Source organism: Ostrinia nubilalis, chromosome Z (assembly GCF_963855985.1).
Source record: "Ostrinia nubilalis chromosome Z, ilOstNubi1.1, whole genome shotgun sequence".
NCBI classification, from domain to species: Eukaryota; Metazoa; Arthropoda; class Insecta; order Lepidoptera; family Crambidae; genus Ostrinia; species Ostrinia nubilalis.
In genome coordinates, this window is record NC_087119.1 from 8,507,193 (window position 1) to 8,522,168 (window position 14,976).

The following is a 14,976-nucleotide window of genomic DNA, read 5'->3' on the forward strand; positions in this document are numbered from 1 at the left end:
CCCTCTGCGATGTGCACCGGCGCTGTTCAGAACTTGGTCTCGGGATAAAGCCACCAGTCTCCCAAAAGCGTCTTAAAACTTTCCAAACCCAGGACTGGCTTATGTGGAGCTGACGTGCGACAGCCCGCTGGCTGAGCCCTTCTTGCAACAGTGCAACGATTTGTGCTGCTTCTGTAGGTGTAGAAACCCAGGTAAAGTGTCAAAAGAAGCCGAGATGTGTATGGATCAACGTGTGAATGCAAAAATCCGAAAACACGTGCTTTTATAGGGGGTAAATAGGCCGCAACTCGCGACGTATCAAACAGTTGGTACATGTATTTTTTCTTACTTCTTCACATCAGCCGGGATATCTTTTTAAATACCGGTGTGATTTCAATGAATTTGGTATCAATTTAAAGTTAAAAGTTTAATCTTTAAAATGGTGCTACTTTTTTGTTACTAACAAATTCGTTAGTACACAAGATCGCGTGGAAACAACTTCATGTAAGTGATTCCATACTTTTGCTCGCGAGTGTAGTTCAGTCTCCTTTTTGCGAGTGTTCCACTGATGATGTCAGTCATGAGCAGTCTGCCCATCATATCTTGTGGGAGTGTGATCTTTGGAAACATGAACGTGATATAATGCTTAATTCAATACAACATACATCTGTTTCCGCCATTTATTACACCGATCTTGTCGCGACAAGGAAAAATTTCCGTGCTTTTAAGCGATTTTGTGAAAAATATTATTGGCAGGTAGTTGCTAATTGCTCATAAGATAGGCCCCCTTAATTTAATTTATTGTCCGTGGTGCATAATCTTTTCTTAAAGGTTTTAAACTTTTGTTTGTCACCTGTCATCCGCTTTGCAATGGAGGGAAGTCGAACCTTAATTTCGAACTCCTCCTATGTTCTTCTGATTAATTTCGTTGCGGGTCCAATGACAGTTTAACTTTCCCCCGGGACAAACTTAACCTTCATTGGTTGGGTTTTTGTGGCGGTCAAGCTGTAGATCCTGGCTACACAGGAGTTGCAGTGGTGGGAACGAGAGGTGGGAGTAGTCCCGTATATCCAGTATATTAGCTAAGAACTACTTAAAGGTAAAGCTTGGTAATGCAGGGTGGCCCAGAAGAAAATTCACTTTTGAAAATTCAAGGAAACGAAAACTGTATAGAACTTTAACTATTGCAATTTAAAGAAAATTTTATGCAATTTATTTTTAAATTTACCTTTATTAAATTACATCGCCCAGGAGATTTCCTTGACGCTTACAACATTCGATCAACATACATCAAAATCTTGGAATGCGTTCGTCAGAATTACCTTGAAACCTATTTTCAATTTTTTGCCGAATGCTCAGCTTCAGTTGCTGCATGGTTGTTGGATTATAAAAGTATACTCTATTCTTAATGTAACACCACAAAAAATAATTTTCTAAAAACGAATTTTTGAAATTATTTTTTGTGGGAACATGTCTCTTACCATCTAAATGCTCTCAGTTGAAGTGTGACACGTAGCCCCATCTTGATGAAACCAAGTGCTCCGGTCATAACCTTGCGAATCTTGCAGCTTTGAAATCAAAAAAAAAGCTTTTCAGCCTACCTACCAGTATAGCGCTCTCAAAAATTAATCATCCTTTCAATGCAACAAACCAATTAAGCAGTGGTGAAATCTCACTGCCTCTAAGACGCGGTAATCTCATTCCAGCAGACTTCTTTTTGTGGGGTTACCTTATGAGCAGAGTATACTCTAATAATCCAAAAACTCTGTAGCATTCATCCATCCTGAATCCATTATGAGGTAACTCTAAGGGCTCCTGCACACGACGCCGCCACCGCGCCGCTGCCGCGCCGCTACACTGTTCATAAGCACCGAGTAAAACTGCCGCCACGCCGCCACCGCGCCATCAAAGCATAATTTCGCGCGCGGGGCGGCGGCTGCGCGGCTGCGGTGTTCACGCGGCGCGTATAAACAGTGCAAAGGCGCGGCGACGGCGCGGCGGCGGCGCGGTAGCGGCGTCGTGTGCAGGAGCGCTTACGAAAGTTTTCCAAAATGTTGATGTATGTTGACCGAATGTTGTACACGTCAAGGGAATCACATGTACGATAAAATTTATCACAGAAAGTAAATTTTAAAATAAATTGCACTAAATTTCCTTTAAATTGCAATAGCTAAAGTTCGACAAGAATGTACAGTTTTCGTTTCCTTGAATTTTCAAAAGTGAATTTTCTTCTGGGCCACCCTATAAAACAATATACACGAAGTTGTGGAGATGGTGCTCGTGCTAGGCTCCGAAGATCCTGTGTTACGAGTTTTTTATTTTATTTTTATTGAATCTCTATTGAAATATTTTAAAATTCATGATCACATAAGTACCTAAGTATATATTACAGTGCGTTTATTAATCGTTTATTTATATATGGATTGTGTAGGTAAACGTATAATTATATATTTTTTTCCTGTAAAAAAAAATAGCTAAATTTGCCGCCCCTCTAAATCTGCCGCCCTAGGCACTGGCCTACTTGGCCTATTGGTAAATCCGCCACTGGAGGTTTTCGATGTTTTTCAAATATTATATTTACCACAAACATAGCAGAAGCCATCTGGATTAAGCGCACAACATCTTCATAACAAAGCAATATTGATAACACCAACAAAATATTTTTTTTTGTCCAATTAAATCAAAAATCTAAGTAAAAATATTAAATGAGGGTACAGAGCTATAACTTAAAAACAAAAGCTGTTAGAGAAAAACTGTTGCCATATTTAAAAAATATGCGTCAATTTGAGATAGAAACAGAAAAAAAATCACAGGAAACAAACAATTTTATTTTTTTTGTTGACCAGTGTTATAAGCCTAGCCTGTCCCAAAAAGGAAAGTTCAGAAATGATGCGTGATGAAATTTAATGAAAACGTCTATATCGACTTTCGATATTTTGATCGTTCGATATTTTGATCGTTCGATATTTTGATCGTTCGATATTCTGAACGTTCGATATTTTGAGCATTCGATATTTTGATCGTTCGATATTTTGATCGTTCGATGAAACGTATTCGATATTTTGATTTTCGATCATTTGTCATTCGATATGGCGTAGGTAACCCATCGCAAATGAGGGCTATCGTTTTAGCGCTCACCAGTAACTGGTGAGCGCTAAAACGATAGCGCCACTGTAGAGTAAGGTCCTGTCACTTGCTAGTAGCGAAGACAGTGGCACTAACTGGTGAGCGCGAAAGTGGTAGGAGGACTATCGTATTTGCACTCATCAAGATGGCGCCACTGTAGAGTAAGGTCCTGTCAATCGCCAGGGGTGCCAACTGTTAAGTATAAAAACGATAGCCCTCATTGATCGTCTCGGGGCCACTTAAGGCCTATAGTGAAAGGCCACATTTCCGAAGTTTAATTTATCTTTTACATGCTAATAATACCCAAGAAATCATTTTTTCATTTCAAATAATTATTATAAGTTTATTTTAGATTCTCTAAGAGTTTTTTAGATTAATTAACTACCTCGGAAATAATTGAAATGTTCATCCAGAAACATTAAAGTTTGAAACATTCTAAACAAATGAATATCACGTATATAAACGTTGTTTTAATAACCGTGCATTGAGCCACATTGAGCTATGTAGCCGTGACTCTATTTGTGTGTGCCTGCCTCACTCACTGTCACTGACTCGGCCTGCATAATCTGTGGCATTTCAAGACTCCGACAGAGCGACAGAGTGATTCTTTATTTTTGTTATTGTTTGATATAAATCTTATCGATTTAAAAAGAAACAGAAGAAAGCAGGAAAAACTAAATAGGTATATAATTCCAGAAAAATATGTTTAAAAAGTTGGGTTAAAGGATTTCTGTGTTAATTTTAGCGTCAATTCCTGATAGAACGCAAAAATGTTTACTCGCTATTTGCCCAAGTCTAAAAACAAGTTATTTGCTTTATTTATGTTTATAACGCTTACGGTTAGTGCTTTGTATCTTTATTTGAACAATTTGCAAGAGAAAAGTACTGTTCAATCTTCGGGAGAGAGATGTTTAACTGAATTATCGTCTCTGAAATATCAGTTGAATGGTAAGTGAAAAAAATTTCTCCTCATCTTAGCCCACATTAAATTAATTTTATATTTTTATGATAATTATGGTCACAACTTACAAGTAAATTGAAATTTATTAAAATGAATTTTAACCACTTTATCTTGTGTTTACAGAGGTGACCCAGTATAAAGATCGTATAGACAAATTGTTAACAGAGACACAAAAAGCTCATGAATTAGACAAGGAACGGTTTAAGGACATTATGGAAAGTTGTGTTGCCATGAAACAACAGTCTACAATATGTCAGGTAATTAATTCGGTTTTTAAAACATTCTCATGAGTACTTCATAAATTAATGTCTTTTTTTTCTAACAGCTCTTTAGATCTTTTCTTCTATACATTTATAGAAGACCTACTTAGATGGTTGCAGATAAAAAATATAATTATTCATTTGTTAGTCAGAACATGAGGAGGAGACGTAATCTAGTCATAGTCAGTAGAATCTGTTTATAAAAACTGCTTGGCTATTCCTGGCTGTCAATAAATAAATAAATATTAAATGAAATTCCTGTTTTCAGAGTCAATTTGAAGATCTCCAAAGTGAGTGTAAAAAGGTTCGGGATGACTACAACAAATTGAAGAAAAGTTTAAATATATGAATCGCAACTGGTGAAGTAATGAAAATGATTTTAAAATAAGAAATTACAATTTACAACTTCTATACAGGGTGTTAGGTAAATGGGTATATGAGCCGGCAGTAGCCCATGTTAACATGGTCATATAAATGGTATGGTGAAGTCAGAAATTAGATATAATCATTTTATTTTTTTTTAATTTTCATACAAAATAAATTTTATAAAATCCGATTTGTATGAAAATTAAAATAATTAAAATGAAGATATCAATTTTCTAACTTCACCATACCATTTATATGACCATGTTAACATGGGCTAGTGTCGGCTCATATACCCATTTACCTAACACCCTGTATTTTGAATATTGTGTTACATGTATAACTAGTCATATATTCAATTTTTTATGTATTATTAAACAATATACAGGGTGTTTGGCGCATCGTGTGCCAAAATGATTTGGCGGATAGAATGGGTCATTTCCTATATTTTCAGCCCCCATAACACGTTCCATGTCAGGCGGCTACTTTTATATTAATTTTTTTAGTAATTTCACCAAAATACCCAAATCGAATCATTTAATTTCGATTTAAAAAAAAACTACTAGGCGTAGCCTCAAAGTAAATATTTTGTTTTGACGTGCATTGATGTAGGGTTGCATCAAATCTAAATTACTGGCAAATATCATCCAGTTTTTTTTTAATTCAGCTTTGAAGTTTTCCTAAAAGTTAAAAATGGACTGAACATTTAAGTTTACATGGCTATAAAAAAATAAATAAAAGAGATAGCGATCTTCGGATTTTATCAAAACTTCTCTAGTCTATCCCCATTTAAACGGTATACTAATCTTGTTTAAATAATAACAATAACTTCACAAATTCCTTAAATTAGTGCATTGACTCTACTCGGACTGATTTGCGAAATTTGTGTTTATAGCCCCTTTTGTGTGAATAGCACTTTATTAAACACCTAACAGGTAAACATTATTTATCTTATGCAATGTAAAAACCTTTACCCTATCGTTTTTCAATGTGGATTTCTTGAAATTAAAGACGGAAATAATTATTTTGATCGTTTATTAATTATTACAAATTTTGTTCAAAATGACCGTCTCGGCAACGTATACACTCACGACATCTTCTTCTAATTTTAACTGTTGTCGTATGCAGCCACATTTCTCTTTTTATTACTACAAAGGCGTTTTCTACTCGTGGATTGGAAGAGATGGCCCTATACAGTGGCCTGCACGTTCCCCAGACCTAATTCCGTTAGATTTTTACGTCTGGGGACGAGCTAAAGAACTGGTGTACGTAACGGATTCAAACAATAGAAGAACTACAACAACGAATAGAAAACGCCTTTGTAGTAATAAAAAGAGAAATGTGGCTGCATACGACAACAGTCGAAATTAGAAGAAGATGTCGTGAGTGTATACGTTGCCGAGGCGGACATTTTGAACAAAATTTGTAATAATTAATAAACGATCAAAATAATTATTTTCGTCCTTAAATTCAAGAAATCCACATTGAAAAACGATAGGGAAAAGGTTTTTACATTGCATAAGATAAATATTTTTTACCTGTTAGGTGTTTAATAACGTGCTATTCACACAAAAGGGGCTATAAACACAAATTTCGCAAATCAGTCCGAGTAGAGTCAATGCACTAATTTAAGGAATTTGTGAAGTTATTGTTATTATTTAAACAAGATTAGTATACCGTTTAAATGGAGATAGACTAGAGAAGTTTTGATAAAATCCGAAGATCGCTATCTCTTTTATTTATTTTTTTATAGCCATGTAAACTTAAATGTTCAGTCCATTTTTAACTTTTAGAAAAACTTCAAAACTGAATTTAAAAAAAACTAGATGATATTTGCCAGTAAATTTAGATTTGATGCAACCCTACATCAATGCACGTCAAAACAAAATATTTACTTTGAGGCTACGCCTAGTAGTTTTTTTTAAATCGAAATTAAATGATGCGATTTGGGTATTTTGGTGAAATTACTAAAAAAATTAATATAAAAGTAGCCGCCCGGCATGGAACGTGTTATGGGGGCTGAAAATATAGGAAATGACCCATTCTATCTGCCAAATCATTTTGGCACACGATGCGCCAAACACCCTGTATTTTATTATATTGTACTACAATTAAATAACAAAGAAATTAGACCTTCAACTCGTATGTTATCATACTATTTATTTAGGTAGATTTTTTAATAGTGATATATTTATTCTATCAATTGTTTCATATGATTACTTTAACTATTTTATTGATGTCTGTATCGGAAAAATTGAGATGTAATTAATTTAAAAAATACTGACTAATATATTCATTGATGGTGAAAGTCAGGTTGGCAAACATTTAAACAATAGATTACTGATCATGTATCATAGAACAGTTGGGAACCAGCGGCAGGCATTTCCTCTTGTAATAAATGAATGTCTTTTTATCAACAATATTTATGATTGATGCATTTTATACAAATACATTTTATAGCTTTACACCGCAAGGGGAAATTAAATGCCAAAATGGCACTATGGGAACATTATCTAGGTACTTAAATTTGAGGAGAGAAAAAAAGACTTATGATCTTGGATTCGAGATGGTTATCTCAGTTTATTATTTACAAAATTTTGCCGACTTGTCCTTCACCTTCTGTAATGTTATATTTCATGTAGATATAGTAGTTCAGATGTAAATAGTGTTTGTAGGTTGTAGCTACATTTAGAAGCCAGCAGGCTGAAAAACAAGCTATTGGAAATTATTATGTATTTTATTGTAATTTATTTTCATCATTAACAGTTTGTATGCATTTAAATCCCACTTGTAAAACAACAAAAACCTTACTGAGTAGCAAGTGCAGAAAGGTTGAATTACATGTTACATGTTTTTTAATGATATAACTTGTACGTTAAAATTTGAGTATAAAATAATAATACATATTTCTGTCACACTCGCCATCCAAGAAATTTTACTTTTTAATTTTTTTTTAAAGAATACCTGACTCTGTTTTGCTCGTAAAAATTAGATTGAAATAGTTCTATCTACCTACATAGTTAATACATATTATAATAACTCTACATTGTCTATGAAGTGTAATCTTTTACTAACATTTATAAAAATATGAAAGCATAGAAAATTGATGTCCTTAACAAAAATTTTAAATACATATATTTAGAGAAACATTGCTCAAAGAAGCGTTAATGTATAATGAAAATGTTTTTCGGACAATAAAATGATAGATTTGAAAGTTTGTTTGCTTTATAGATTTATCTTAAAAACTGAAACGGACTAGAAGCAAAGCTTAATAATATACTTTCATGTTCGGAGTTAGGCGGTTATCACACTGCGCCCTGCGCCGCGCTCCGCCGCGGAGCGCGGGGCGACAGATGCAAGTACCTCAGTTTGTATAGAAAACACGCGCGGCACTTCACACTGACAACGCGTCCGCGCCATGAAGCTAAAGATAAAAATGGAGGGCAGAGTTGGAACAAAAACTTGAGTCAAATACCTACTTATATCTATCTCGCTCTCTGCGGCCCTACCTCTCTTTTTAATGTGAACTGTAGTATTGCTATCTTCTGATTTAAATCTCCTTGTAAATTCTTCGAAATAGCCAATTCACTAACCAAATCAGAAGTTAAATAAATAATTAATATTTGAAACTAAGATTACCTAGTTATATAAAAAATCACAAAATTGTCGGCCATTTAGGCTTAATGTGTTGGCGAATCAGGGAATTACAATCCCAATTCCTGGGTAATCGGTACCATGTGGCAACATCGGCCCAATCCGGCCCATCACAGATCGGCCCATCATGGCGGTTGTTTACTATTTTGTTTATTAAGCAGTTAATTTCGTTTGAGATTGTTTACAGGAAATAATCATTGTTTTATCACAAGAATTGGTGCAAAATTTTGTAGTGCGTGGTTGCGGTAGTTCGTGGTGTCCTGTTTATTTCGTGATTTCCGACATTGGATCATTGTAAACATTTTTCACATTTTTTACAGTAATTTCTTCCTAAAACGTTTTACCACTAATTACACTTATCATTTTTAATGATACCTATGTCAAGAAACAAAGATTTTACATTGGTTTCATTGAATTTGAGCAATTTTATATTTTTTGTTTATTTAGAAAGAGCGAGTCTGCCCACAGAGAGCGAGATAGTGATACTTAGTTTGTGCTTCAAGTAGGTATTCGGAGTGTGGCCTCCATTTTTATCTGTAGCTTCATGGTCCGCGCGCGTGATTTTTTTTTTATATAAAAATCACGCGCTCCGCGGAGCAGTGTGATAACCGCCTTAGTGTATGATGGAATTAATAAAGGGTGTCTGTTAACCCCCAATGTAAAAGGAGGAGAGAATTACTATTTTTGTGTGCGATTTTGCAACAAAAATGTTTATTCTGTTATTATGCTGTCGACTGTACTTGTTATTTGTATTACATTCCTACATCAATGTGTGTAATGCTTTTTTGAAACTTGACTGAATGCAATGCAATTTATAGCGATTTGAACTGCACACCACGTGATGTGCAAAAATAAAAATCGATAGTATTTTTTTTTGTCCTTCAATGCTTCAAACTACTATATAGTGATCTGTGCTTCAAACTAGTGCGAGGAGAAGGTGACACCAACGCCATCTTCGTTCACAATTTTTATGAAGAAAATCATATAATGTTTGTCGGCGCCGGACACAGATGCTGCAATTATTATTGATGATTAATAGTACCAATCTTAATATTATGTTATCTGTAGAGCAGAAGGTTTGTGATTCCTAAACGTAACACCCGACTGATGCGCAGAAAAAGATAACTGTCAATTAGTTGTGTCATGTCAAGTGTGAGCAGGCGGCTGCGAGGTTATCTTTGAGAGCGTGTTGAGTTTGGTGGAACGTTAAATTGTAGGAAAAGTGATTGTCAACCATCCAAGATATTATCTCCTTGCCCGTTAACCCACGCCAATGGAGATTCCACCCCTAGAGTTCCTTCTGATAGATACCCAGTGCCTTTATCAGAAGTGGGATTCGAAGGGCACTATTCAAAGGAGATAAATCTTTCAGCATGCACACCTACGCTACGCAACTGATCAAGTTTTACATGGAGGATGCTGGCTCAGACATTGAGAGTTGGTGCAGGTTCACGGAAATTATTGTGATTGACGTAAACTGGAAGGGCCTTTGTGAGTGAGTGAGTTGAGGGGGCCGGGCCAAGGGCGCCCGGGCCACCCTGTTGCCGTGGTTGAAGGGGCTGTTTACGCCCGGGCCACGCTGGTGTAATGTTGGTTTCCTGATCGCACGGCTGCATGCCTGGATCAGCAGTAGTAGTGGTGCGGTTTGAGGTAAATGGTTGAAGGAGCCTTGGCTTATGCCTTGCGCGTCGGGCCATGTTACCTAAACCCTGGTTTCCTGGTCGCATGGCTGCATGCCTGGATCAGCAGTAGTAGTGGTGCGGTTTGAGGTAAATGGTTGAAGGAGCCTTGGCTTAAGCCTTGCGCGTCGGGCCATGTTACCTAAACCCCGGTTTCCTGGTCGAAGGGGCCTCACGCCCGGGCCAGCTGTAATGTTTTGGTTTCCTGGTCGGGCTTCGCGCCCGGGCCAGCTGTAATGGTTTGGTTTCCTGATCGAGGGTCATCACGCCCTGATCAGCTGTATTTATTGTGATTCTACGATCTGATATTTGCACGCTCTGTAGTCAGGAATGGACGAGCTGTGATAATGAGAAATTGAATGTTTACAGATGGACAAACCCTGGACTAAGCGCACGAGGCCGTGCGATAGTCAGGCTGGCCGTGTCGGCGCCGGACACAGATGCTGCAATTATTATTGATGATTAATAGTACCAATCTTAATATTATGTTATCTGTAGAGCAGAAGGTTTGTGATTCCTAAACGTAACACCCGACTGATGCGCAGAAAAAGATAACTGTCAATTAGTTGTGTCATGTCAAGTGTGAGCAGGCGGCTGCGAGGTTATCTTTGAGAGCGTGTTGAGTTTGGTGGAACGTTAAATTGTAGGAAAAGTGATTGTCAACCATCCAAGATATTATCTCCTTGCCCGTTAACCCACGCCAATGGAGATTCCACCCCTAGAGTTCCTTCTGATAGATACCCAGTGCCTTTATGTTTATAATGTTTAATATTATTATTATTATATCCATCATTAAAATAAAAATGCGACAACTAAATTAATTTATTTTTAATATATTTTATAGCCCAATTGAAATGTCATTTGAACAATCGAGATTTCATACAACCTAGATAACAAATCTGAGCCCCGATTACGGTAATTTTTAACGTCTACAATCCAGACACGCTTCTCGATTCTGCGATACGATTGGTCGTTCAACAGCGTACGTCAGCTGTTTTGGGCTCTGGCCAATAGACGGGATTCCAGGCCTGGATGGATAGGTACATTAAAAAAATGTCGAGGCGCGCGAATCTACAGGAATTTAAATTACCGTCACCGACCATGATTAATGTGAAGCGAAATGCTGAAATTGCAGATATTTTTCTTCTGGGTCTCTTTATTTAAATAATACACAGGGTGTCCCAAAAAGTGCGTGCCAAACTTAAGGAGAAGATAGACTAAATGGATGACCATGGCATTTAATAAGGCAACTGTGAACTGCGCGAGGCCACCAACGGCGATTTAATTTTTTCCTAAACTCGAAACTAATTTTCGATTTAAGTAATTAAGTTTTGAGAACCTATTCAAAATAAAAAATCATAACAACTTGGTGTAAATAAAATACAATCAAAATTCAGAAGTCCGACTAGGCAAAATTTCCCTGCCGCGATAAAAGCACAGTAAGTAGTGGCAGCCGCTAGAACTGTCTATTACTGACGGGATTGCTACCATGTACGTACATTACTTAAACCTTTTGTTGGCAATAAAATACTTTTTACTTTTTTTTAAAGGTTATTTTAGTAATAATAGTCACGTTAGCCCCTCGTACTAATCTAAATATTTTACTTTGATACTGATTCTATCTGCCACTATCGTATATTCGTCATTTTGTGAAAAAGACAGATTCAGCTGATAATTCATGCCGTGTTTCATTAAGTAGGCCTAGCTGCCGAAAGAAACTCAACTCATGACTGTTATCGCCAGTAATAGCAACATTAGCAGTAAGCATGACATCAATTTGCAATAATGTGAATTTAATGCATTGAGTTGTAGATAAAAAGCCAAATCATGTACCTACTTACCTACCAATAAAACACTTCAGTAGTAGGTAGGTACATATTAGAAGACTAGATTTTATCCGCGGCTTCGTCCGCTAGATTTCGGTATGTCATCGTTTTAACCCTTGCGTCCTCCATTAATAACATTTTATATGTTATTGGGGTAAATCTTCCCAACTTTTGGCCTAAGAAAGTCAGATTTTTTTCAGACCGTTTGACTTAGCTCCTTCAAAGCGACTGTAGCACTTGCTCACTGCGCGTTTTTTTATGAGAATTCCACCGTGCATATTGCCAGTGTCTAATAAGTAGGTACGTGGAAGTTTTCATGCATTTTCTGTGAGACTACGCCCATAAAGTGTACCGTGTTCAAGAGTTCTCTCATATCATCAACATTAGAAATTGTTGATTGACTAACTACACTGGGCCCCAAAGAACTTTTTCTTTGGGGTCCAGTGTAATTATTAACCTACACACTCATCTAAATTAGTTCAGTGCCAAATGGTTTATAAGCGAAAAGCTACCACAGGCTGTCAGTCAGAGATATTCATCAAACATTGTTTGATGTAACCTTTAACCACGGAATAAGTCTTACCAACCTTACATTACAATCTCGATCATTGAATTTCACCAGTTGTAGCCAGCCGTAGGTAAAGGCTGATTTCCACGTATTAAGTAGTTTAAGTAGGTATTTAACAAAATTTTATCTTAATTTTTCGGGTAAGTTGCTGGACGGGGTTTGTCACTTGACACGTTTTGAAAAGCAGTTTCACAGTAAACAAGAACTTTGATAAAGACTAAGTTACCTACTTACTTAACACACGTGTAAATCAGTCTCAATTAACATAAATGTACCTATCATTACTCTCTAAGCAATTACCTACTGTACAAATGGGACTAAGCATTTCCACCACTGCCACTCCTGTGTAGCCGGGATCTTTGTACAGCTTGACCGCTATAAAAGTATAAAGGCTACCATTGAAGGCCAAGTACTAAAATTAAAGCATTGTAAAAATTAATAGAAATCTGACGAGAGTTATATGTAAAAAAGGCAGTCATATAAAGATGATGAATAAATAAGAAGATATGTAGATGAGATAATATGTAGTAGGTACTACTACTACTACTACATTATGGTTTCACTCACATCATATACACTCACTATCGCACACATAAATAATACATACACACACATACACTCTCATAAAACACACACTCTTACACATAAAGTAAAGACTTTCTTATTGGGCATATTATTGGGTTTTTTTTGTGTTTGCGATGGCATAGGTGGCTTTTCAAACTTAAATTGTGTTTATTTATTTATTTTTTGTTACTAGTATAAAGTGCATTTACAACGCCATTTAACTTCAAGCCTCGTACTCCAGTCCCCAAGAGACAGGTGTAACCTAGTTTGGGGACCACTAGCAATGTTGTCTAAGTTGTTACCTTGGTTGAATAAAGGATTTTATTTTTATTTATTTATTTATTTTTAAATAAATGTAAAGCTTCTGCACTTTGATTCGCGATGTCAGCTAGAGTGACATCACTTTGACGTCAATTTCCATGTTCCATGTCCCTGACCACGAGTAGTTAAATATCGGTTGAATTATTAATTTTACAGCTATATCAATAGTCCAGTCAATGAATGCCTTAACGACGGTGTAGAGAGAAATCCGTGGAACACAATTTCTGACCTCGGGACTTTATTTAGCCTAGTTAGGTGGTGAACATAGCAAAAGTCCCCACCCTTAGCCCTTGAGCCGGCGGGGAGAGGGGGGTTTAAAGGTACCACTTTTCGGTTTTTCGCTTAATCCTCGGAAACTATGCGTCTTAGTGACATGACTACTATGAACCAAAAAAAGCTTATTCAATTTGCTACAGGTGAGACCGTCAAGTTTTTCTATATCTTCTATAGTTTTTGCGGCATCTGCTCTAGAAGGTCTGTAAAATCGGAAATTTTATTGTTGTCTTACATGTTCCTTTCAGGAGAAAATCTACTAAATCAACATTGAGCAAACACTATAGATATGCGGGAGCATGTTAAGCCTAGTTCCAGGGAGGGGACTGCATCGTGCGTATATTTAGACGAACCAATTAGAGCCACTTTTGACTCCTCATCATTCAAAAACTGCTGTGCATTAACACTTCAAATTTGGCTCATGTATTGAGACTTGTAAGATATACATCAGCTTCAAATTTCATAAATATACCTCAAACGGTTATTTAGGTATTGACGTTCAAAAATCCATATTTAGAGCACTAAAATCTATCTATCACATGTGAAATGTTAAAATTTACTGGTTTTTTATTTGTTCCTATGTATTTACATAACTACCTTTCTGGATGCCAAATTTGAACCTTCGAGGTCATCTGGAAGTGGTTAGAACTTGGTCTATAGGTCAGACATGTAGATTTTTGGACGTCAATATCTAAAGAACCGTTTGAGGCATAGTTATGAAATTTGAAACTGATGTATATCTTGCAAGTCTCAACACATGTGCCAAATTTGAAGTGTTAATGCACAGCAGTTTTTGAGTGATGAGGAGTCAAAAGTGGCTCAAAGTGGTTCGTCTAAATATACGCACGGTGCAGTCCCCTCCCTGGAACTAGGCTTAACATGCTCCCGCATGTCTAGAATGATTGCTCAATGTTGATTTAGTCGATTTTCTCCTAACGGAAACATGTAAGACAAAAATTAAATTTCCAATATTACAGACCTTCTAGAGCAGATGCCGCGAAAACTATACAATTTATAGAAAAACTTGTCTATCTCACCTGTAGCAAATTGAATTTGCTTTTTTTGGTTCAAAGTAGTCATGTCACTAGGACGCATAGTTTCAGAGGATTAAGCGAAAAACCGAAAAGTGGCACCTTTAAACCCCCCTCTCCCCGCCGGCTCAAGGGCTAAGGGCGGGGACTTTTGCTAAGTTCACCTCCTAACTAGTCTAAATAAAGTCCTGAAGTCAGAAATTGTGTTCTACAGTTTTCCATCTATAATGCTTTATTGACTGGACTAAAACTAATTAGGGTTTCAGGGAAAGCTATAATTTTTTAATATGTGACGATGTAAATGAGAATAACAAAATAATTGAATTAGCATATTATGAATATAAATCGCTTTCCATATCGTGGTTACCTAT

The 14,976-nt window shown here is 36.5% G+C and overlaps 1 long non-coding RNA gene across 1 annotated transcript; it reads left to right on the forward strand.

Annotated features, from left to right (window-relative positions):
• Positions 1-3,666: 3,666 nt before the first annotated feature.
• On the forward strand, positions 3,667-7,909 carry LOC135087242 (uncharacterized). The gene is made up of 3 exons (XR_010260723.1): positions 3,667-4,053; positions 4,190-4,323; positions 4,595-7,909. It is a non-coding gene; the product is annotated as an uncharacterized LOC135087242 (long non-coding RNA).
• The last annotated feature ends 7,067 nt before the right edge of the window (positions 7,910-14,976 follow it).